The sequence below is a fragment of the Haemaphysalis longicornis genome, unplaced genomic scaffold (genome assembly GCF_048455015.1).
Source record: "Haemaphysalis longicornis isolate Haplotype H1 unplaced genomic scaffold, Haemaphysalis longicornis Haplotype H1 scaffold_7, whole genome shotgun sequence".
In the NCBI taxonomy this organism is placed as follows: domain Eukaryota; kingdom Metazoa; phylum Arthropoda; class Arachnida; order Ixodida; family Ixodidae; genus Haemaphysalis; species Haemaphysalis longicornis.
Genome location: NW_027526422.1, coordinates 109836504 through 109861230, shown reverse-complemented (window position 1 = coordinate 109861230; position 24727 = coordinate 109836504). Strand labels below are relative to the sequence as shown.

Genomic DNA, 24727 nt, shown 5'->3' with positions numbered 1-24727 from the left:
TGGATCAAACCTTCATCGACACTTCGACGTAGATGAGAACTACCCACGGTTCTCAGTAAAGAAATTTACTGAATTAAAGTTGTGTCCCGCAATGCAATAAAAACGCAAATGACGAAAAAGCAGATGACACGGCACGTGCGCAGTCATGCGTTGGGGAATAGACTGCAGCGGATTTCGGTCTACATGCTTGCACCTCTGAACGCTCTCTTTTATATAACCATGCAAGTGTATCGGGAACATTTTCGACGGAAGTAGAAGAAAAAAGTCAGAGTAGACTGTGTGACACCCATTACTTTTCGAACAAGATTGCCGGGCGTGGAGCACAAGAGGAGAAAACAGATGTCTTGCTTGAAATGCCGGGCCAATTTAAAATGGCCACAGAGAATAAGCCCCTCCCGCCCCTCATAAAAGGAGAATCGCAAGGCATTGTTCGTGGCTTTACCTCTTACCTTGCATTGATCCGATGAAACATGCTTCGAAAAACAATAGGTCTTTTATATAACGTGGTAGATTTGGAGGCGAACTACTGCCAAAGCGCAGTCTCTTTCAAAATGTGCTCGAACTTCCCTTACATAAACATCGTGCGGTGTTACTTGCTGCGTTGAGAGAGCAAGACCACAGTGTAAGCCAAGCAAGGATCAGTGGTTCTCTTAGTACGTTTAGAATGTTGCTGCTTGGCGTAAAAATAACTGCGAATGGCCTTACCAAACAAGTGCCCTAGTTTTTCTTGCATGCCTCCCACCTTGTCAGTTCCATGTACATGGGAACCCCTCCTGTACGTCCTTCGGACTTACGACGACCCGCTCCTTACGACTAATTGCCGCGGCCCGGGCAAACTCCCCATAGAAACAATGCATTAAAACCCCGACGATACGACGCTCAGTGTACGCGGTCCGCTTCATAAGACGGACGCTTGCGTGGATACACCGGCGCATTTCCCATATTTAACCCCGCTTCGCCGCCTCGTCCCGTGATTTATGCTTAAGGTCCGTCTGACGCTGCTTGATATGCAGAGGTTGGCATGAAGGCGAGACCACGTGTTGAACAGATGCAAGCAAGCACAATTTGTACTCACTAGCGGGAGTTAACCTGCGACGGCCCCTCGCGGTAGCAGTACGCCAACGCGCCAACCGCCAGAAGTCATTGTTCAGTATTCAAGTGGCTGGCGACCGTGAATTTGAAGCTCCCGTCGAGCCGCCGACGAATGCGAAAGCACTACCACGCAAACACACGGCGATGACTGCACGTCCGCTTTCCTCGCCCGCTCGATCCAAGTTTCTTTATTTCACGACGCTCTCTCCCCCTCTCTCTGCTCTCTGCTTATCAGTGTCTTTCAAAGCGGCGTTGTCACTCCGCTTCTTTGTTTGCGAGGTGCCTACATTCGCGCGCGTCCGCCGCAAGGGTGGAGACACGTATACGTTGGCACCGCCATTTCGGGGCACTGGCTGGCCGCCGCGCCAAGTCACTGGGGCAAGACCAAGCAATAATTTTCATCGCAACACGGTTCACTAGCGAATTTTCAATCATCGTATCTATTTCGAGTTGCTTGGTCTTGTGGAAAACTAAAACACTTTTGTGTTGAACACTTTGACCCAACAGCGACGGCACGTGACCGTTCAAAGGATGTCTCCACCCTGTACGGGAATTATGTTTTAAATGCAGAGCATTTCTTAGCCTCGCCTCTTCCTGCGTCGGACGACGTTCACAGCTCCGCGTCCGCAGCAGGTGCACCTCTCCTCCTTCCTCCTCTCTCTCAACAGCAGCTGGCGCGCGCATGCGTCGTAGTCAGCCCGTTCGCTCCGTCGCGGTCTCGGTGTAACAGGTGCGTGATAGCAGCGCGGTGGGACGTGGAAGGGCGCGCGTTGCTTGCGCATGCGCGCTCTCCCCCCCGTACTGCTCTCCCTCTACTGCGCGCGCTGCAAATATAAAGCGGCTAGCGGTCGCTCGCGCTTCAGTCACTGCGTTGCTCCTTCCTTCCTTGGTTGACGCTCGCTCCACCCTAACGGGACTTTACTCTCCTCTCTCTACCCCAAACCAACACCAACGCAACGACGACCCAACTATCCACCCTAACGCGACTTTACGAGGCGTTAACGACCCCCAATGCTCTGCATGTACTCGTGTTCCCCTCGCGGGAAGGCGCGGGAATTTTTTTTTTCATCTCCGCCTTGTACTATCGTTCGTTTCGCATACCCTTGGCAGTTCCACGCTCGCTTTTCCCCCCCAATTTGCTCGACCACGTCGGCCTTATCTAGTGCCTAGAAGGCGCGGGGCTTGCGGGATATAAATGGGGAATTTTAGCATAAGGAGTACTGAAGGCTCCCGCTGCGACGGACCTTGCCCATCAGCAGATAGAATGCGCGGCCATGCAAAGCGCCGGCCCGCGGAACACATCCACCCTACCGGAACGAATGTGCACCTGCCCAGTCTAACTCCGCCACCGGCGCAGTAGCGTTAGCGGACGGTACCCGCTATGCTAAGACTCTCTAAGAGCGCCGGGTGGCACGGGTGTAGCTTACCGCGCAGCGTTAAGCTGGTGTGCTAGCTCGTACACCTTGGAGGGGAGGGGGGCACAAGATAGGGGTTTGTTTTTTCTAAACTTGGGATTTCAGATAAATGTTCGAAAATGACGCGAGAACGCGATAATATAGTAATTTAAATAAGTTCTTAGCCCAGCTGTCCCGCTAGACCGTCTACTAGGCCGGCATTTACCCGCACCCCGGTCGTACGACATACGGGTAATACGACACCTTCTCGCGGTCCCATGAAAGTCGTATTATCGGGGTTCCAATGTAGTTTGTCTCAAACCAGAGGCACGATGTTTTTTTTTTTTTAATAGAAAACCACCTCCTCTATCATACGTGTGGGGTCCCGTAGAAAATACCTACTCCCAAGCTCGTGCACTGCGAACCAACTGCCCACGCTGGCGTTTTCAGTTCCACAGAAACTTCTAGGACCCCGGGACTGTGACAACACAATGAACGGAGCTCTAGCTACTGTAGCTGCAGGCTCACGGAATCGAAAATGCTACCCGACATGGATTCTGGTTCTTGGCAAACTGGGACGTCACTGCGGAACTCGAAATGTCACGACCAACTAGGTGACGGTCAGTAACCTTCCACCTTTAGTGCAAGTTATGCTCAATTTTGTGTTAGCACAACTTCCTCCTCCCAGCCGGAGCTGGGAGGAGGGAGGTCCGGATCCGGCTTTCTAAGAACTGGTTCCGGCTTTCTAAGAACGTCAGTTAAAGGACTAGTCAGTGTGGCGTAGTCTCTCACATAATGCTGGTAATATCAGCGACACCCAAAAAAGCCCTTATCTTAGACTTAGTGGTTATTCTGCGATAGTTCATGACCGCGACTACTTTGATCTTTTACGGCCTGCGTCGGCCGTGATACCATCATATGCGCTACACACGTCCTTTCGCCGCAACCAATGTGACACTTCGACGGTTCGGCTGTTACACCTGCTTCTTTGAGCCTGCTCGGAGCGACTCTAAGTGATATACATGCTCCTACCATGTGCTCGAAAAGATAGCAATATCGTCGAGATAAGGGAGCGCGTACTCAGACAGACGACGAAATACACGATCCATTACTTTCTAGAGGCGATACGGTGCGTTTTGAGACCGAAGCTCAAAATGACGGGGCGGCGAGTTCCGAACGAGGACACAAACGCAGCGTTAAAATTAGCTCTTCACCCCTGGCTCGTCTCGTCATTTGAAACGCGTTCTCTTTCCCCGCTCATAAGCTTCGCAGGGCTGATGCCCGTAATCTCGTGTGGAGCTGACTTCAAGGCCAACATAGCGGCAGGAACGCACGCCTCCCAATCTCGTTTTCGCTCAACGCAAAGAGCTCTCAACTTTCGCTTTAGCACTGAGTGCCGTCGCTCCACTGGGTTAGAATGCGGGTGCAGGTTAAAATGTGTAGTAAAGGCTGCACCCGCGTTCATTTAGTTAGGAACGCTCGTTGGGTTGGTTCTTACGAAAGTAAGCGAAACATCAAACTGATCAAACCACCACGCCGGAACGCACGCCGATCAACGAACGCCCGCGCAGCTCCCCTGCCGTGGTTTGAACCGTGGCGACACCGACCGGAGCGGGCGGAAACTATAATGGCAAACTGTTCGCATGGCGGCGCAGTGAAACATCCCCCTCGCAAGGGCACGATCAAATGCAGACCATTTCCGGGGGCGCACGACGTTAAGTAGTTTGCGTTACGTTAATGTTGTTGCACTTGTGGCAACTGCTGACGAGAGAGCGCTCGTCAGCAGTAATTTGAATGAGTCAAGGATATAAGGCGCGTTCGTAGCCTCCCATTCTGTGTCGGCTTTGTGGCGCAGTGGGTAGAGCACCATGTACATTGCGTTCCGCCCGCAGGGTCGAGGGATCGAAACCAGGCGCCGGATAGTATTTTTTATATATATAGTGTAAGGGGAAAGGTGCGGACTACGACTACGGACGCCTACGGACGTCAATGCGGGTGACATCGTGAGTTACTGAAATGCTCTGCATTTAAAACTGTGCGCTACCTTGATTGCATGCCAGCTTTCGAGGACTGGGGACAATGTCGAGTTCGCCTTGCCCGCCACGAAAAGGTGATTTTCCCGCCGATGGGGATGACGCCACCTGTTTCGGCCATCGGCGGCTCGTCTAAGCTACTTACAGAGCTTTCTGTCCGCTCGTCGCTCAGGCTTCGTTGCACGCGCGTCTTGCGTGCACCGCTCCCAGGCTTTTCCACAGCATCGCCCGAGTTAGAGTTTGCACCCGAAGTAAAACTTTCTGTTCCCGGGGGCTCGTGCGGCTTCATCTGGCAAACCTCACTGTACGCAATTTCCCGCAAAAAATCGCTATATCGCACACTGTGCGCGCTCCGGACGGAAGCCACCCCCAAGAACTCCCGTAATTCTTAGTATTCTGCCGAGATTTTCGGAACCGAGACAGACACATGAACGCGATCAGTGGACGCGTATGGCCCTTTCGGAAGTTCCAGCTACTACGTTATCTCGTGTAGGTATCCCTTTGCTCCGATATGGCGATACTGTCTCTGTTAGCGTCATTCGCCCCGAGCTCACTGGATTTCTCTCTCGGCAGCGCTTCGACCTTGAACCCGTTTTCTCGCAACAGGTGTTCGAACACTGGGCCCACCGTGCTCTTCGTGTCGCCCGGCTGCGTCCACTGCGTTTACCCACCGAAGGGTTCAACGCAACCCGCTTCAGCCACTGGCGTCACGACTAGGCTACCACGAGAGTTTTCCGTCGTCTCTTAGTTCGCGTCCTTTCGTGTCTCGCTCGCTGGAAAGAGTCAAGATTCTTCGAGAGCGTCCCCGCTTGCTAACTATTCGCAGACTGTGCGTATTGAAATCTTTATTTCGACGCGGCTCCTCTGCCTCTGCGCCATCCTGGCTCGTTTCCTGTCCAAGAATACGATTTCGGTCGCATCGCGTCTCTCCTGGGACGCTCCGGCTTTTGGCCCTGACCTTGCAACAGTGAACGGCGGCAGTTGATCCTACATTTTTGGACGGATCGCTTGAACCGTTGGAGAAGTCATGCTGGGCGCCGTAGAGCACCGCTGGAGACACAACTTTAGCCTCACCAACTCGAGCTGTCTTTGGGCTTTTTACCTCCACTTCTGCTATTCGGCTTGCTCTCTCTGTTCCCGCTTTTCGGCTTGCTGCCTCCGCTTCTGCCACTCTGCCTCTTCGCGGTCACGGAGTTCTCTTTTTTCAGCCTCCCCGCGCTCACGGCGCAATTTCTTTTCGACGTCCTCGCGCTCACGGCGCTGTTTGATTTCAGCCCTGGCCTCATCGACTTCCTCAGCCGTTACGTTATCCTCCTGCTTGATCTCAAGGATCGCAGGTTTGCTTTTCACACGGCCTAACTAAATGCCTAGCTCCTTGCAAATTTCGATGAGTTCCTTCACTTTAAGGTCCTCCATCGTTTGCACTAGCCTCTTGCGGCTCGCCCACGTTAGAATTCCGTTGCCGTTTCTATACTACCGACCTCCTAGTAAGGCACGCACAACTAATTCCCTACCGTGCTTTGTTTACACTCTCGGCAATAGCTTTGGCCTCAAACCCGCCGCGGTGGCTCAGTGGCTAAGGCGTTGCGCTGCTGAGCACAAGGTCGCGGGTTCGATTCCCGGCCGCGGCGGCCGCTTTTCTGATGGAGGCGAAAAGCAAAAACGCCCGTGTGTACGAGATTTCGGCGCACGTTAAAGATCCCCAGGTGGTCAAAATTAATCCGTAGCCCTCCACTACGGCGCGCCTCATCGCCTGCGTTGCGTCGGCGCGTTAAACCCTACAATCAATCAATCATCAGCTTTGGCCTCAAAACAATTTGTCAAGCTTGAAACAATCCAAGCTTTACACAGTGCTTCACACAGCCCCTCTCTAAACTACGATAACCTGTGCTAGAGAAGTCTGGTGAACTGAGAGCGAATATTGAGCAGTTACCACACTACGTAGTAGCCGTTGCAGGTCGATCCCGCAGCTTCCATCCAATGTTGGGACTCACGTTACACCGCTGCCACCGATGTTGGGAATCAGTCATCCCGACGCTCTCACCATTGTTTGGACTGGGACCTTTTGCCGCAGCCACCACTGTTGTGACTCAGCATCCGAGCGCAATCACCGGGGTAGTGAAGTTGCCTTGCTCCATCCGCTATCGACGCGGCGCAGATCAGAGCGGTGAAGTTGTCAACCCAGCAAAAGTTGAAGCAATATTTATATGCAGTATGTAAAAGAGCAATAAAAACGTTGCATGCCTCACATAAAGGCGACAGCACGTCTCCACTCGGTGCCTCCGAAAAGCGCCGCTGCAAAGTGGCACGCTCACTGCGCCTCCGCACTCTAAGAAAAAAGGGTGTGGTAGTTTCTCCCTAAAAGGACTAACTGCGATGTATCGTACGTTTGTCCCCAAAAGGACCAACGTTGCGCCTTTAGCGGAGGGAGCAACGTTGCTCCCTTCAGCCAAAATGGCCACCGGTAAACAAGCCCGCTCAGTGCAGCGCTCGTTTTTGCTTCTGATTATGCATATATCATCGCCACCAGGTTACGCGTATAGTAAGCACCACCTAAGGGGTTCGTGCATGCTGCTATGAGCGTGTTTGAATACCTTGAGGGGCGTTTTCGAACACTACGAGGATCGCTGCGGGCACGGTTGAGTGCGCTGGAAGCATTTGTTTATTTAAAAAACCGATCGCTCATAGATTGTGCTCTCAATTGATTGTTAAACACCAGAGCCTAATAGAAGGCTCATTATTCTTGCTCTAAAATAATCTGAAAAAAAAAGAACGGTTCCACCAGAAGAGGCTTTTTCGGGGATATCTGTACAGAGGCACGCATTTAAACGCACCACTCCATGCAATATCCAGATACGCCATAACCCCAACGTCAGCAACACACCACATGTATACCACAGCACAAAGGACAGAAACGCAAACAAATGCCGCACCAGAATTAGCCATTCGCCTCGGCCACACTTCATTATATATAGCCGTCGTTTGTCAGATGCGGACGGTGGGGTGAGGTGTTCCTCTCATTGCATCTTTACGAAACGGACATTCATTTTTCTAAAAATACAGTAATGGTAGCATATCTCATATCACATAACGATTCCGCATATCTTCTTTTTACATGGTAGTTACAAACTGTAACCAAAGAGTACAGAAAACTGGAACTGGTTGCTACAAGTGGGCGAGAACCGGCGCGCACGGCGCGCGGTGGCTACCTCGGGTGATTGGCGTGTTTCTCGGTCGTACCTTACGCCGCAGCGCCCGTGGCGGTTGTTTTGCATCGCTGATTGCGGCCAAGACGTATCCCCTCCGCCGGAATAGGCTTCGTATAGCGGGCAATATGCGATGAGCGCTGCTATTAGGGCGCCTTCAACAGTCTGCGGTGAAATATTTACGCACAAAATTAGCTTATCTCATGCATGTGGCACTTAGTTTGCGTAAATCAAAACATGGTGGTTTGCGGTGGTGAGTGGTTGATGCCGCTGGCTGGTGCTTGTTCAGCACCGCTGAGCAACCATGTTTCTCGCCGTGGAGCGCGAGAGGGAGCGGTTCGTGGAAGAGCAACGTTGCTCCTCGCCCAATACCCGTGCGGCTGGGGGACTAACCAGTTGGTTGGAGGGAGGAACTGCATGGCTCAAGGGACGAGCAGTGAAAGTTGTTCCCTTTGTCTGCAGTTTTTTGTTGGAGAGCGGGCGGGTTTTTATACACCCGGAAGTCCGTTGTAGCCGCGAGCGGTTCCAAGCGCTCCAATCACGACTCTCTCTGGCCGAAACTTGAACTCCGACTAATGGAGGCGAAGCGGTTCCGTCAGCCCAGACACCGCGCTGGGGAAAGGGAAGACCACGCCCTTCCCGTCTAAGTGGAGCCGTCTCCAGGCGTGTAGCGGCATGTCCGTTGCCGGTGGTTCACCCGATGCACGATTCGGCCGAGCCGCTACGACGGGAAACGTAGAGGCGACGCTGTGGCGATGCAAGTTTGGGCCTTTTGGCCGCGGGCTGTTTGGTCTTGTTGCGGCGTCAATCAGCCCCCCACCCCCCTCTCGGCGCGTCGCCCGGTGCAACGACATCAGGCCGGGCGCTCTGGCACAACAACATGCGCAAAAAACGTTTGTATTTGTCTTGTTTCACCGACAACTGCACAGTTTGTTTGTTAATCTTTCAGAATAATTTTTTGTGAGCCGTTTCATTTCGTTATTCATAATTTACACTACAAACGAATCTGTCGCATCTTGATATTCATCATGGGCTGTAACGTGTTTTTAGATAGCGTAAGCTAACTTCACCAAATGTTACGGTACATGGCTGTATAAATGCTGAAATACATTATGCGCGTGTCGTCATTGGTTCCGGGAAATAAAGTCCTGAGGCTGTGCATTTACCATTGCTGAAATATCTTTAATAATAACACTGTGAGATATCGTGTAAAAGGAAAGCCAGTAAATATTAGGCGCGTTGGACTCGTAGGCACAAGACATTAAGAAGAACATGCGGTGTAATGCAGGAAATCGGTTTGTGTCTAAGTGGCACGGTGTCGCAAGGCTGCGGTTTATTAAATTTCTAATCAGTACGGAAATTGGGCGCATTTTCTATTTATGAACAATATCCTAATTGTGGCACCTCTGACGTCAAAAATATTACTCTTATTTTTGTGGCAACACCTCGCCATTGGTGTCGACCACTCGTAGTCATTGAAGTGAAGGCACAAGGTCCCTTACAATGCTCGGCAGGGGTGAAAAACTGCCTATTGTACGACAAGCACGGAAGTACGTTGTTTAGCCATGCGGCAGCGCCATCTGTTTGGTGGTATTGCAGCGTGATGAAGAATGACCCTGTTTCTTTTCAGCGTGTTTCGTTAGGCGGCTGCAATTGCAGCGGGGCCTAAGTGACCTTGGCCGCCATACTTTTCCCCAACCAAGCAAGGAAGATGGCGCATGTGAAACTACCGGCCCCAAGTTTCACAGAAGAGGTTCACAGCAACGTCCTGAGTACGCGCGCTGATAGGAGGACCGTCATACATGTGGACAAAAATGCGTTGGGTCACATGTGTGATTGGTAACAACTTGCACAACCTTATGCTATAGTTTCACGCTCTGCAAGTAAAAACAAAACCAACAACAATGGCAGTATAACATTAAACTGGCGACTAATTGCGATGCCGAGCTTCTCAAAATAAGTGGTCATCGAAACCAGCCGCACCAAGATGCTCGCAGCTGGAATTCTTGTAACATCAGGCAATCTTAGGACGGACTACGCTCCAGAAATATATTTTCTGCATGCATCGTACAGGCCCTTCCGCCGTCGGTCGGAAAATACTTCCAGAAGTCACACGCCGCAGAAGGCTGCTGTGCTCATGAAAATGACCCAGAACGCGCTCTTAACATTATCCCATCAGCTAACCCGAATCTGCTGAGAGCAAGAGAGAATGCAATTCCGTACGTCGTTTTTCCACAAGCGCTTTTGAGGCTGACGTCTCGCCAAGACTCAGTGGAGAGGGGCACAGGGCCATAAACAACGTAACTACTTATACGCTATGGTTCCTTTGGTCTGTGGCCACGTCCTGAAATTTTCACCGTGGTAACTTCTCCGGAGCGTTGATATGGCGTACAACAGACTAATTTACCCCCAAAGCATGATGCCCACCACTACTTCTCAGCGGCAAAAACCACCATTACGCTGTAGAATACTCTAGGTTCGTGACACAGCCCGAGAGACAATGGGAAAGCGCTCAGCTAGTAGCTGTGGCCCCAAAAGGTCGAGTAAGGGCTCAGTGCGACACCTGCTCCTCCTCCGCCGAATAGAGGAGGAAAGCGGTGCTAGAATGTGCTTTGGTACAAAACTACTGAAAAACGTTTTCACTTCTTCAGAACACAAAACTCAATAATCATATGTTGTCTCGCGTAGTGACCCCATATGCAAGCTTTTGTGAAAGAGCTAAATAAGGAGCTTGCCATCTGCATATTTTCCTGTTAAATCTGATTTTTTTAGGGTGGAAGGGCTATTCCTATCCGAAGCCAGATTGGAAATTTGTCTTCTTTGGACCTGACTGCACAGTTATTGAGGTACTTTCTCTGGACCCAACCACTGGTAAGTGTAGTAACAATCCCGTTGAAATATATGTCACGGCTGACATCTAGAGTGCACCTAATAAAAGCTTTCAAAATAATAAATTTTAATGTTTCTTTCGAATAAAGGCAGTTATTTATTGTTCAATTGTTACCAAAGGCGCAATTAAAGCTAATGATTAAGCGCGATGCCTTTATTGGCGGTGTACCTGTGTTGACAAAAATTGTTGGTTGCAGTCTCAAGCATTTTCTTTATTGCAGCAACGGAATAATTTTTTGTGGCTGTCTAATTTCAGGAAACACAACTTTAACAACGGCGTAAGCACCACTGTCTTTGTAAATGCGCTGCCATTTTTGCTTGCATTAAAGTTACGGACATAATTGTTCGCCTGCTAATCCTTTGCAAAAAACGTGCCAATTATAAAAAAACGCTAATTTTAAGCTACGGCGTTATTTTACGCTTATTCATTTTAACGAGGAAAGACAGGACCGTGTAAAAGAATTTAACCATGACCGCTAAAGCACCGTTACAATTTAAAAAGAACTCCTTGGGAGCCTTTAAAAGAACACAAGGGATGCGTAAACATTGCGGGATTACTTACGCAAATTGTAGTCTGGAGTCTCAAGGCCATTTTTTCGCCCCTCTCTCTGCGTTCACGCGACCTTATTCGGTAGGACATCAACTAGAAAATGCTATCCTAAGTTCATCCTATTTGGATTTCCTATGACTTTTTGTATGATGTCAAAGCAAGATGGCTTGGCTTGACTGCGTTACTGAACGGCTCACCGACCCTGCGACGAAATCAGTCGGCGGCAGGGCGCTGGCAGGTTGTAACAATTCGTTCGCTATGTTGAAACTAAGCCACTTGTCGTGGCTTAGCTAGGAAACATCGGGTCTGGCTAAGCCACGCGTCGCGGATTAGCCATGGCTAAGGCACGAGACGATTTTCGTTTGTAGGCTGCATCGAGCTCTAAGTCCAGTAGCTTCACACATGTTACCAACACGCGACGCTTTGCCGAATCGCAGGCTACTAGACAACTCTAAGGACAAGTGAAGGCGGGAGAAGAGTCAGAGAAGTTAAAGGTCATCTGCAAGAAACTTTTCCGTCGCTTAAACGCAACATGTTCACGACATACTCTTTTAAAAGGTGTAACGTGCGGAATTTGGAGGCCCAAATATGCGTCGCTGCATGGTATGCCAAGATCAAAAATGGTCTTTTCAAACGGAAACAAGAAAAAAAGGCTGCCATTACAGACAGATGGAAGTGACCTACCAGTCAGTAATCGAGTAAGCGCAGCAGGCATATTCTACCAAGGCTGCCTTCTACACGTCAGTGGGAATTTGTTGTGTTTCAGATCATCCGTTTCTTCAAAAAAATTACTACTCTTCCACTCCGTGAAGCAGGATGATCTGCGATGCTGGATCCACAGTGTGCACGGAACAAAACAAGTTTGTAATTTGCGAATTGACATAGATTATAGCCAATTAGCTGAATGAAACGTGGAATTAGCCGAGCTTTATTCTAGCGGACACACATGAAACTATGTTTCCCCCGGTCTCATTCTGGTGACACACCTACCAAATGCGTTCGACTGCTGAGGACACCGGACAGGTCATATTGGGCCGTTGGACGTCCGAGTTTAAATTTCCCGCAGCACAACAGACATGTCATCAGAAACGGCACAAATCCTATAGCTACGCGTGCACGCCCCCGCCCGTCCCTCTGCTCCCGACCCATGCACGCATACACCGGCAACCGGCTATATTCGCGTGCTTAGAAGTTGAAGACACCGTCGAAAGTGTCATTCTGAAAGCCCTTTACGCTGAACATGTAATATTGGATCACGTCAGCATTACAAGGGGGCAACGGCATAGCCATCGGTTTCCGTAGTTCTTGTTCCCATTCGCGCTTCCGTTCGGGAAGACCCTTCTTCAATTCCCACTCTTCCTCTTAGAAGTAAACCATATGCGTCCCGCCCATAGCGAGCTAAAACCTGGAAGGCCTTTAGGCTCATTCTAGCGGATAAACATGTCGCTCTCCATTTCCCTGCCCCGTTGTAGTACTGTCTGCTTGGCACACGAACCAGACCCAAACCACTCGATTACAGACGACCAATGACAGGGTGCTTTGAGCCATGATTCTTCCGCGTATAAATCTCCCACTAGCACAACGCGCATGTTGTCGATAGCGGCATGAATTCTACCTGTGCTTTCACACCGCTCTCCTTCCGCCACCGACCAGTGCACACATATACCGTGTGGGGAGCGCGTTGGCACGACACCGTCTGGCCTGGAGGGTGTTGCCCAGAGCCCCACGCCGCGAGCTCCCTTCCCTTGCCCTCCTCGCCTGCCGTGCGGCTACGGGGCCTCAAGACTTGGAGACGCCGCCGCCGGAGAGATGGCGCGAGGGGACGTGTAGGAGCGGGCGGTGGAGTGAGAGAGGCGCGGGACTTGGGGTCAGGACGCAGAGTGTTTTTGGCTGGTGTGCGTGTGTATGCCCGGACGAGGATGTGAGTAAAGAGTTTCTCATTGTACTCAGCCGCAGTGTGCCTCATTTCTGGACGGCCGTAGAGAGCAGGACCACATCTGGCGCCCGAACGTGGGGCTGATGTCAAGCCCACCCGTGGACATTTGCTCTCTGCGGCGGCCGGGAAGGGGCCCACTGCGGTTTGGGACGGCATTCCTTTGTTCCGGGAAGGGACGGCATTCCTTTGAACAGCGAATATCGCATCTACTAGTGCGTCCGAGTGGCCCGCCAAAAAAGGCCTCATGTCCTCACAGTTTGCAATCTCTTTTGGGAACACTGCGTGCAAATAGTTACTTAACAACGTAGAGACTATAGAATCAGAAAACGTTTAAAAGGTTAGCCTCTCACTAAATATAGTGAACCAGTTTCTAAGCAAAATGATCGAATATTCCTTCAATACTTGGACACGTCGAGAAAATCGAACGGGTAGCAAGCTTACTTGAAGACCTTGAGATGTTAAGGAGCATTGAATGCGCGCTGGTAATTTATTTAGGCAGGCTTCATGCACTTATCTAAAGCATGGCCAGGTGCTTTGCATTTTATCGTTTGCAAACATGCAGCCGCGTTTATGAGTCCATTTATGGGGTTTAAACATATAGCAACAGCTGCCACCAAACATTGACATATGGCCCCGGTTACAAAATCCTCTGATAACCTCTGTAGTTACCAGTTCAGGGCTGGGAACGGAAAGTCCGTACAAAATTTTCTTGATTGAGGTCATTCCCTGGCTACTTCAGAAAGCGCTTCAAGAGCAGTTTCTAAAAATATAACGGCCGGATTAAATTTGTTTTGGCAGGGTACTAGAAAATATCAATGGGACCTTGTTCCGAGTACTGCCATATGGCAGAGACAACTGCGTGAGTTGCCCTAAGTATATTCCTATTGCTAATAGTTTTCTTTTTTTTAAAAGTCACAATGCTTAAACATGAATTCCGCCAACCCGGTTAAGACTTTACGAAGCTGCATGCAGTAGAAAGTGACAAAATTTGCGCCAAGTATCTGGGCACGACATTTGGCAAATCGCCTTCTTGATATAATTTGCGCCAAGTATCTGGGCACGACATTTGGCAAATCGCCTTCTTGGTGCAAGTCCCGAGGGGCACTCGCATCTTTTCTGTTCAATTTTTTACGGGCATCACAATTTTTCAAATTTTTCTTCAGCGTTTTCACATACACCGACGTTGGCAGGAGATCAAATTCAACCAGCGACCACGTTGGCAGCATGTGTACTTCTGAAAGCACGGATGTTGCAATATACACTGGTATTAGTACTGCCGCCGTGAGGAGACCACAATGATTGGGGAGAGGAATTGTGTGTTGTGTGAAAAAACTGGATGCCAGTAAGCTGACATACGTGTTGGGTACGCAATTGTCAAAATAAAAATAAATTTTGTCGGCTGCTGCAAACTTTTATTGAAATAAGAGGGTTATGGAAGGGGAGAGGAAAGGGATGTCTGCAACATAGAAAAAACCAGCATGGTGTTCAAGCCAACATTTATATTTTTGGTTATCTGCACAAGCTGATGAACAGCACAACTCTTTACTACCGAGAAGAAGGGAATGCCTATAAGTCAGAGAAGCTGATAATGCTATAAATGATATTTGAAGCCACATACGTTTGTTCAACGAGACACTTTATTATTTTTAGTATTATCAAATAACAACGCGTTTACGTTGACTACCTCCTGACGCACAAATGATTAATCAGGCTATTCACTGTTGCCTGGGAAATTAAAACGTGAGGTTATTTTTGTTTACGAAGTGGATCGCCGTGTTGTAGACATCGTTAATGACTGATTAGAGAATGGACTGTTGCGATATCAACTTAAGACATGAGTTCATAATTGAGGTTGAATAAAAACGGTTGGTTGCTTCATCCCTAAGTTAAAACGTCTACTTCTGAGCCGAATAACTTCTTTTAGGTACGTTGACTTAGTAATACAACTAAGCTGGGGAAACATTTTATTTAGTGAAAGCAAGATAGGTCGGCTGTGTGCAGCCGACCTATATAACTTGAGTTTCAGCCCACCAGTAGGTTCAGCCTTTAAGCCACTACTGTTCATAGAAAAAAGGTAGGGGGCAAAGAAATAGGGACGTTAATACGGACGAGGAAGCTTTTATTCTTTTTGGGCAAATCCAAAGCTACATTATTGAGACCGCATCGGATGAATGGGGAAATCCTAAGTTCATGAGGCTATGTACCCACGACACCGTGAGAGAGTAATTAAATTTGTAATTTCACAAGATATAAGAATATCGCGCCAAGCATTAATATGCGGTTACCCACTTATATTTCTCCTGGTGCGAAACAGTGCAAAACAGTGGAATGAACGTTCCCACGACCGGTGAAGTTCTTAATTAATCTATTTAACTTTGCAAAAGCACATGCGTAGGTAGTGTAAAAAGCAATGCTAGATTGCCCGGCAAATATGATGTCTGAAATGAGGCGCCCGTCTTTATGATAGCACAGTTTCGTTGGCTTTTATGCAGCGGTGCGGTGCCGCTGAACCCCAAAAAAGGCACCTCGACTGATCCTTCCACCGGGAAAAATTACGTGAATTTTGTTTCAAAATAGCCAGCAAAAGACACGCACGAAAAGTACTTTGAAGGCTATAAAATGCAAGTTGCATGCTTCTTTCACTGAGGCTGCGGTGTACCTATCAATAGCTTTTAGATCAGGTGTGATGATATTGCGAAGTCGTGTGCCCTATCTTGTGTTTCACTTGCTGAAAATTTCAGCTTGTGGAAATTTTAGGCATCACCCAATTCAAAACGCATCCTGTCTACCAAATTGTTTCAGCAAATGTATACGAAGAATTATTTGGAGTTTTTTATTGATCAGCATACATGTTTCTTCTTCCATCCAGAACGAGCGGATGCCGACAACAAACCAGACTGTGAACTGTGGGAAAGGTGGGGATCAACAGATAACCTTTCCTTATCCAGGCCTCAAGAAATGAGCGACTGTTGCAAAACCTACATGCGCAATAACTGCAAACCTCTGCAATGCCAAGTTTACTATGAAGAGTTTTGTAGCGGACTTGAAAAAAAGACATAAAATTGATTCTTCTGGCCTGTTAAACGGCATGTTCTTGAACTCTGCTATAACTATTATCAATCAGCCCTGTACCTGTACGCATTTAAAATAACTGCAAAAGAAGGTACACCAAATGCATGCTGCGTGAAGTTTTCAGGGAACTCAATTTCAGCAGAGGGCTTTGTCTTAAAAAAATTATCTAATAAATTAACTCTTCAGTTTTCGTGTGATATCAAAGATTTCTGCGGGGAATGCACTAGAATTGATAATCGTTCATACTGCTTCAAAGAATTTTTTAAGCAGTTCCACGTCTGTTTCGTGCGGAGCAACACTTTAGAATTACACGTGTGGTTCTGAAAGGCGGCGCAACAGTTTAAACGTGATTATGTGTAACCGTTTCGGAGCTGTTGTTTCTATATATTATCCCTACACACACACCGGGGTTTTCCAACCACAAAATAAACTTTTTGCACCCTTTTGGCAAGAATGGTGTAAAAATCTCGTCCCGTGGCTAACACCCTTAAAAGCTGTTTTGGCAAAAATAAAGGCTGTACGAACGAAAAAAGGGTGTTGAGCTCAACACCCAGAAAGAGGGTGCTGAGCATCGTCACACTCTTTTTTTAAGGTGATGGCATGCGCAGTGGCAATGTGAATCGGGGGATTCGCGCAGCATTTAACACAAACACTCAAAACGCACAAGTTGCTGGTGGAACACAAATGAATTGAGTACGAAAACCAACCGGATACAAGCGGTACAGGGCGTACATACTTACTTAGTAATACATGCGCTTTTCGTGCTTTTATATCCAGCAGAAAAAAGCCCCCTGATTCAATCGGTGGGCTTGTCGCAAAAAACAGATATTTTAGCGCTAATTTTCCAAGTATGGATTTTACTATAAGAATATAGAAATGAACACGCGGATTTGCAAAAACTTTTTAATCAGGAGGTAGTTTTTGGTGTTCCATAAGTTATAGAATTTTTTTATATACCAAAAAAATCTTCACCCCACCTCAACACCCTTCAAAAAGCGTGTGCCTTATTTCAACACCCTTTTTTCCCAGAAGAGTGCAAAGCTACAAAATAGAGTGTTCTGAACTAAGCAAAAACGCGTAAAGAAAAAGGGTGTAACAAAAAGGCTGTAAGACAAGACCGCGAACTAAGAAATAAGGTGAAGGGACCTCCAACTTTGCAGTCATTTTGTACCTCTTTATACGGCTGGACAGAACATGTTCTACAAGCGGGGGGTTTTTCGTACCTCACAATGTGTAAAGCAATATTAATTGGCATAACTTATTACCAGTGAAGCTGTTTAAGCTTGAGCTAGTTCTGGTGGCGTTAGCAAAAAATACAAAGAAAAAGAACTGCGGCACCTATAAAGCGTGCACCACCTCAGATAGGTATTATAACAGTGAAGTCGACTTTCCAGCTTGTTAGCTTGTGAGCACAAGTGCCGTATGTGTATACGCATTTGTTACTACACAATTTCAAAGGTACTAGTGTTTTTTTTTCTAAAAGGCAAAAAAACTGGCGCAGCTTGCAATAGTGGTGCTGGGCTAGAGAAACAGCATAGCTTGGGGCCGACCTAGCTTGTTTCCCCCTTGGATACCCTGCCAATGAGGGGGGGAGGGGTACACACTGGAACAGCCTTGTAAAATACGGTTAAACTTAGCCTCGACCCTCAAAGGTCATCCTAGCTCAGCAAGAACATTGCAAAGCATAGCAAAAATAACAAAACTTAGCAACACCGGAAAAAACTAGGGCGACCCCCGGCTCCACTGTTCCTTTTTTGAAACTGAACACCTATTTCAGTCTGTTTCAACAACCTACAGAAAGCCAAGCGTGTTGCAGTCGGTAAATACCCTTTTCGCCACAGGACTATAGTCATTTTGAAGGTTCAAAGTGGTGTTTCACGTGCCAAAGCTGAACTTGGGGCATGAGGTGTACCGCATATGGAAACGAGTGATCATTGCATACGAGCATTTATTTTTTTTTGGCGTTTGAAAATTTCTTGCGAGTAGAGGAGTATATGAAGGGATGTCTTCTTCTTTACAATTTAGTAGGCATCCAAGCATGGCCTTATTCAATGAACAGCTGAACACCTTTTCCACACCCTTTCAACACCATAAGAAAAACGAAGGGTGTTGAAGTTTATCAACACCCTTTTTTTACACAAAAAGGGTATAGAGTTAGGAAAACGGTGTTGAGATTCCCGAAAATTGTGCAAAGGCCTCCCCACACCCCTTTTCCACTTATGCTACACAATTTTTGGCTAAAAGGGTGTAAAAACTTTGGTGTGCATTATGCTAATCTGAATACATGTTTCGCGGTACAAAAATGTTCACATGGTTTACAGGAAGTGCTCATTTGTTTCAGGCACCTTGCTGAAAATGACACGCCCCCGCTCATCGTTCAAATAGTTAATTGTAACAAGCACTGCTTGCAATACCAACCACCAGCAAAAAGTCCTAACACTACCCCATGGCTTCACCTAACTTGTCAATAAATGGCGCGACCCTTAAATGTTTTTGAAACAGCTCACCAGTAGGAGCAAAATCTAGCAGGGGCGTATTTATGCGCCTTAAAGGGTAGGAGGAATATAGTATACTGTATTTTTCCGCAGGACAATAAAGTTCAGCACCTATGCTTCAACGTAACGGGTGGGATTGGTCGTGCTGTTCGGCAAAACTAGTTCTTGCAAAATGCATTCTTTGTGAAAGTGTGTTGTGCGCATGCCACCGTATACTTGGTCCGAAACCTATTGGAGTAAAGGCCTACCGTTATTTTGTACAACCAAGCCTTCCGTTTACGCTTATATCTAGACGTCACCAGTCGGGCGGGCATCGAAATACATTTTACTATCTCAGCCTCAGGGCAATTTGGTTAAATATTCTTTCCTCTGTATATAAATAGGAAAAAAGGCTTCCATTACCACCACATGACTCTTTGTGAGTACAAGAGGTGATAAAGAACGCCACTCAACCATGGTTGAAAAACAATCGAGAAGGGATTTTGTAAATACAGTAATATTTCTTAATTAGGCAACTCTCTCATCAATGGGATCTGAGCGTACAAACAGAATTTCGTGTTATATCTCGGAAGGGCTTTGGCATATGCTCGCACAAACCCAACATTTCACAAAAGCGTCGGCATCCAGCTGCAGCGGAAACTCCAAGCAACACTGACTCCTTCGAAGAGGAGTGACTTGGAGCTATTGGCGGTGAGATGTTTGAGTGGAGCCCCCTGACTCTGACGTCGGCTTAGGGACTCGCGCCGCTGTCGACTGCGGTACTGCGCTTGTGAGGGGCAGCCGCGCCTGAGATAAAAATCACCCGCTCTGGTGCCTTCGTGCATTAAAAAGCCTATTTCCAGTTACTAAGGCATTTTGCAGCTTCTGACACATCTGAATAATTTCAAGCTGTATCCCGCACAAGTTTGCAACACACGGGGGGAGAGAGAACAACTTTCTTCTATGCATCGGTAAGATGATCGTGTGTAACTTGTCCTCGTCCTAGTGCTGAGCCAAACCTCGGTGGTCCGAATAGTACTGGCCAAGCTGGGCTGGAAAGAGGCCAACCACAAGGAAACGGGAGATTTACCCAAGCTTTGGGCGCCTAAAATCCGGCGCAAACCCCTGCCCGAAACCTGACACCGGGTCGCAACGACGGGCGCAGAGCGTCCAGGATCCATGCCATGATTGAAACGCTAAGACAAGCGGAAGAACCAGAAGACGCCACGGGGGTGACCCTCTACACGGACGCCTCTCTATTCACGTTTTCGAAGCGAGCCGCGATATCCGTCACGACGCAAGACGCACTGGTGACGTGCGCCACTGTCGAAGCGGCGTTCCGGCAGGAAGCTGAAGAGGCGGCAATAGCCTTGGCGCTCAAGCTGCCTCACGTGAGCAAAATAACCACGGACTAGCAGAAAGCGCACGGTAACTATAGAAAAGAGCAGGAGTCTCTCGCCACTGAGAATACCAGAGAGAGGAAAACGCCGCTTACCCAAGCAGAAAGTCTACCTGATATGGACACCGGCTCACTCAGGTCTGGAGGGCAACGAACTCGCCCACCAGCTCACCCGGGAACTTGAACACCGGGCAGACAAGCACGAGCGCAGGCCATAACAACTTACAAGGACATCACGAGCCACTACAGGGAAGCCAGACGGCGGTACCCTGAACCGCCCAAATCACTTAGCAGAGCGTAGCAAACGATCTGTCCGCAAACACAAGCAGGATCCTTTCCGCGCCCCTTTCTCCAAAAGCACAATGTACGCGCAGAGATACGAGAAAAAGTGTAGCTTTTGTGGGCAATTGGGCACGCTCCGGCACGTCATCGGTGGGTGCGATTTCACCCGCCACCCCTTACCCAACCCTCCACTACCCTTCCCGTACCCCTTAACGAGCGATGGGAGACCATGTTAACCAGCCCCGCCTTGGAAGACAAGCTCGTCCCGATCTCCAGGGGCCCGGCAGCCGCGGAAGCATATGGGTCCCGTGAAGAGGGAACCACCCAATCCGGCACGTAGACGCCGCAATTTTCTTTGGCTCAATAAAGTTGTTCGCTCTCTCTTTGTCCCGTGCTTTTTAGCTCACTCGCGAGGTTCAGTGCTCAGAGCTCCTCGATAACTATCGAAATGTGTCGGCTTCCCTCAAGTATTTTTAAGATGCTCTTATGAAGATTCAGCCGTTTAATGATACGCACCAAGCAGCGGGCCCTTACAAGCGCGTCGAACAGCCGGAAATAGAACGGCAGTCTTCTGTTTATTTTGTTGTTGTCGACTTGTATCAGGTGGGTGTTTTTTCGGTGCACGACGCATTAATTTTTCCCCACCCGAAAAAAGACTTGATTAGGACGTTAGGGGGTGTTTGGGAGGCTCACAGCGTTCGTTGCAAATTTTCTTCACGCTGTAAGGCATACACTAGTACCTTCTCCACAAAATGCCTTTCGTTGTGGCGGCGTGCAAGAAGCAGCCACAACCGCAGCCGCAGCATGTGTTGTTTATTCACATTCAAATGCAATGAACAGTATTCTGCTACCCCACTGCGAAACGGCGCAGGCAACGTTGTCCAGAATACGCGAAGGCGGCTTTTGTGCACCGAATTTCTATCGTAACCATCGTTATCATAACTAACTTACTCTCAACGCGCACAGTTATGACATGATTACTGTGTTGAAGGGCTCAAAACTCGCTAACGAACGCATAATTTGTATACGTGCCCGTTTTCAGTACAACAAGAATCGAAAGCGATGAATATGCACAAGCAGCTCTTTATTGTTTCCAAAGCCTTTCGGGCGTCAAGAATAAATTCTGGACAACTTGGGATGGCGTTTTATAAATTGAAAAAAATTACTCTCACTCTCTTGTCCTGGACTGCGGACCCTGCCTACTAAACAGCCCGGATTCACTGTTAAATAAAGTTTTCTCCTCCTACTACTCCGTTTGTGCGCAGTTTTACTGTAACGCATGTCTGAATATTAAGAAGATATGGCTTTGAAAAATGTACCCACCTACGCGTACAGGCCTGAACAAACATAGTGTTACTGTATTTTTAGCGTACATGCGACTGGTTTTGCTCACAAAGGCTCCGTACTGGTTGTAAGCCAGGTATAAAACCACCACGTGCGTATACACACAGTAGGTTATATGGAACTCAACCTACATTCTTTGCGGCCCTTAGTGCATGTCGGCCTACTTTCATACCATGACAACTAAAGTGAGGTGATACAAACTTTGGAGCGTTCGGCAAGGTTGTAAAAACTCTACCTCGCATACGATTACCGGGAATTGTAATGCCTTCTGCCAAAGCTGACAGCCCGTAAGGCCTGGGAATTTGCTTTGGTCTTACATTTTCGCTGTTGTCGGTTATTAGCAGCTGACTGTTCCCTTTGTTCGAAAGATTGCTGGATACAGGAACTGAGGCTTAGATCCGCCTCTTCGCGCTCCGCACAAGACCGGCTTCCCAAAGAATGGGGCGACGCAGCAATGCTTCTTAGGAAGCGTTATCAAAAATGATACTTCAAGTGATGCCCTGAGGTAGAGTATTGGATTTTAAGTCTCTTATTATGTGGAAAAGTAAGGCCAAACAAACTCTGCTGCGGAGAAACATAAAAAGTCAGTCGAGCGCTAATAAGCCGCAGAGAGAGCGAGACCGAGTGAAGCAGAAGACAAATGCGATAATCCCTACGTCGCCGTCACGAAGACGCGCTTCGCGCCGCGCGTGGTGGCGCTCATCGCCAATAGAATAAGTGAGAAGTTCTATTCAGTCGAGTTATTGATACAGATTTTGAAAGCTTAGAATTGGATCTGTAGTTCCCACTGCTATTACCAAATTTCTCTCGTGTAAATTATTCAAATGGCAGTGTAGGTGGTAGAAAGTTTTTGGTACAAAATCCAGAAGAGGTAGAGCCATTAAGGTACAATTGGCTTAGCTAATACGTATAAAAAGGCAGTTTTCCTTACGACAATCGGTGACTCTGCCCTACCGGCACTCGCACGTCGGTACACTAGCAATCTTCGTTTGTTAAAACAGTAATTTGACAAATGCATTAATTTTTGCTGGTATCAATAAATAGAAGCAGTATATTTGCATCTGGCTACGCTGTAAGTGACCACTTACCTTATCACCTCTGAAGCCTTTTAGCGTTTGGATGAGGTTCTCTTCCATCTTGCATTGACTGTCTTACAGCCGTTAGCATGGTATATATTCCTTTTCAAGCACCCTTGTCGCCCTTCGCGCTTTTAGATGAATTGGCTGTTTCTGTACTCAAATGGGATTTTAACCACCCCTTTAAATTTACCCCACTGTTCGCCCGCACAAACACCCATAAATATCCATTTTTCCCGCGAACAATATCCGATTGGAACAGTCTTCCTGCCTCTGTGTTCACTTCGCTTATTCTGCATGCATCAGTTTATCAGCTTTTTCACATGTAGAAATTTTTTTTGTCCTTTGCCATTCTTTGTTGGTGTTTTCTAAGATAGAGATTGTATAATTACATTTGCCTGATATGCTATGTTTTTATCTTTCCACTCCGGCTTGGGCATAATTCTGGCCTGCAGTATTGTCGAAATAAAAAAAATAACAACCAAGGTGTTTAAGCTTGCGTTCCGTCCGTGTCTCACGTCTCTCACAACTTGTCGCAGCGAAGTGAATAGGAGAGAAATGCTAGGCCAAGAAATGTGAGGGGAAGTGGCGACGAGGCAAGGAGCCGACGAGCAGGAATGGGGAGTGCTCGCCTCAAGCAAGGAAACACACTTCCCGTGGTAGCAATCGAAACTAGGCCCGTCGCGTTATGCAACAGCGTCAAGCTGATTGCGCTACCACAGCGCTGAGTTGAACCAAAGTTCAAGCCAACTTTGGTTTTTGACCTTGCAGTGTGGATTTTGTGATTTTGTACTTTAGGAAGGTGGATTTTGGACTTGATTTGGCTCAGTTAGCATGGAGAAACCTTCGCTTTTGACACACGATCAGTTTAACCCTGAGTTCCAGCCGTAGTGGGCGTTGCAAGAAAATGGCCGAGCATACTGGCGCGGAGGAAAATGCTAGGACAAGAAGTGTGAGGGAAGCGGAAAGGAGGCAAGAAGCGACCAACAGGTGTTGTTATTGCGCGTGGCTGCGCACATGTTCACGTGAGGAGGCGCGTGGCGGGTACTGACTGTGCGTTGTGATGCAGGACATGTAGGTGTTCTCCTAGTTTGGAGATATGGTGCACGCTCGATAGCACCAGTGTCGAATCTATAGATAAGATGGGCAGAGTTAAAAAAGCCGAGTTAGCACCAGGGAAGAAAGAACACCTGCTCGGCGTTCTTCTTCCTCAGTCTTCCCTTCTGAATTACGAAGGCGGCCAATTTTTTTACGTCCTGTGTTGAAAGCCAGTCTCAATTTTGGCGACTGTGCAGCTGTGAAAACCACTTCTTCAAGAGAACTGCCGGCCGGGAGAGCACACATACACGCACGAAGGAAAAATAATTGCTCGGCTGGTACCACTTGCGACACGGTTGAGACATGCAAACTTTTCTGCTGTAGCAAAAACTATGGTAAGGATGAATAAAATCCCAACTCAAGGGTAAGTTGCAGAGTTAATTTTCTTACAACGTGAAATAACTAGATAACTAGTATATATAAGAAAGATATCCATTAGGCAGAGAGTATATGGAGCCTCATGCTGTAGTAAATAAAATGAAATATTGAGGAACAAAGAACGAAAGCGAATACAAGCGTGCCGTTTTAGCATTTAGAAAGGCAACGGTGGCAATACGAAAACAAATATGCAAGCAAAAACCGCATCAAGGAACATAAAGTGTCTGCTACAGAACTGTCAGTTGAAACAAATAAAACGTAAAAATACATGAAGCCCAGCGAGCGGCCAAAAGTGCTCCAACTTTTTAAACCAATGTTTAACAAAAATGGCAGCATCTCCACTGGATGATGGCGAGGGTGCGGAGTACGGGGACTCAAAATGATATCCAAGCGGCGCCCCTAGTGACATCCGATTTGCGCACCGACCGTCATTCGATTTGAGCCGTGAGTTGCACCTTGATTATTCCCCAAAAGAAACTGCAACTCACGGCTCAAATCAAATTT

At 47.9% G+C, this 24727-nt stretch overlaps 1 long non-coding RNA gene across 1 annotated transcript in view; it reads left to right on the top strand.

Moving 5' to 3' along the window:
* Window positions 1–16205, top strand: part of LOC144144836 (uncharacterized) — a 50077-nt gene extending 33872 nt beyond the window's left edge. Inside the window, exons 3-4 of the long non-coding RNA XR_013317347.1 lie at window positions 10498–10596; window positions 15970–16205. This is a non-coding gene — a long non-coding RNA (uncharacterized LOC144144836). The remainder of the gene's footprint in view (window positions 1–10497; window positions 10597–15969) is intronic.
* The last annotated feature ends 8522 nt before the right edge of the window (window positions 16206–24727 follow it).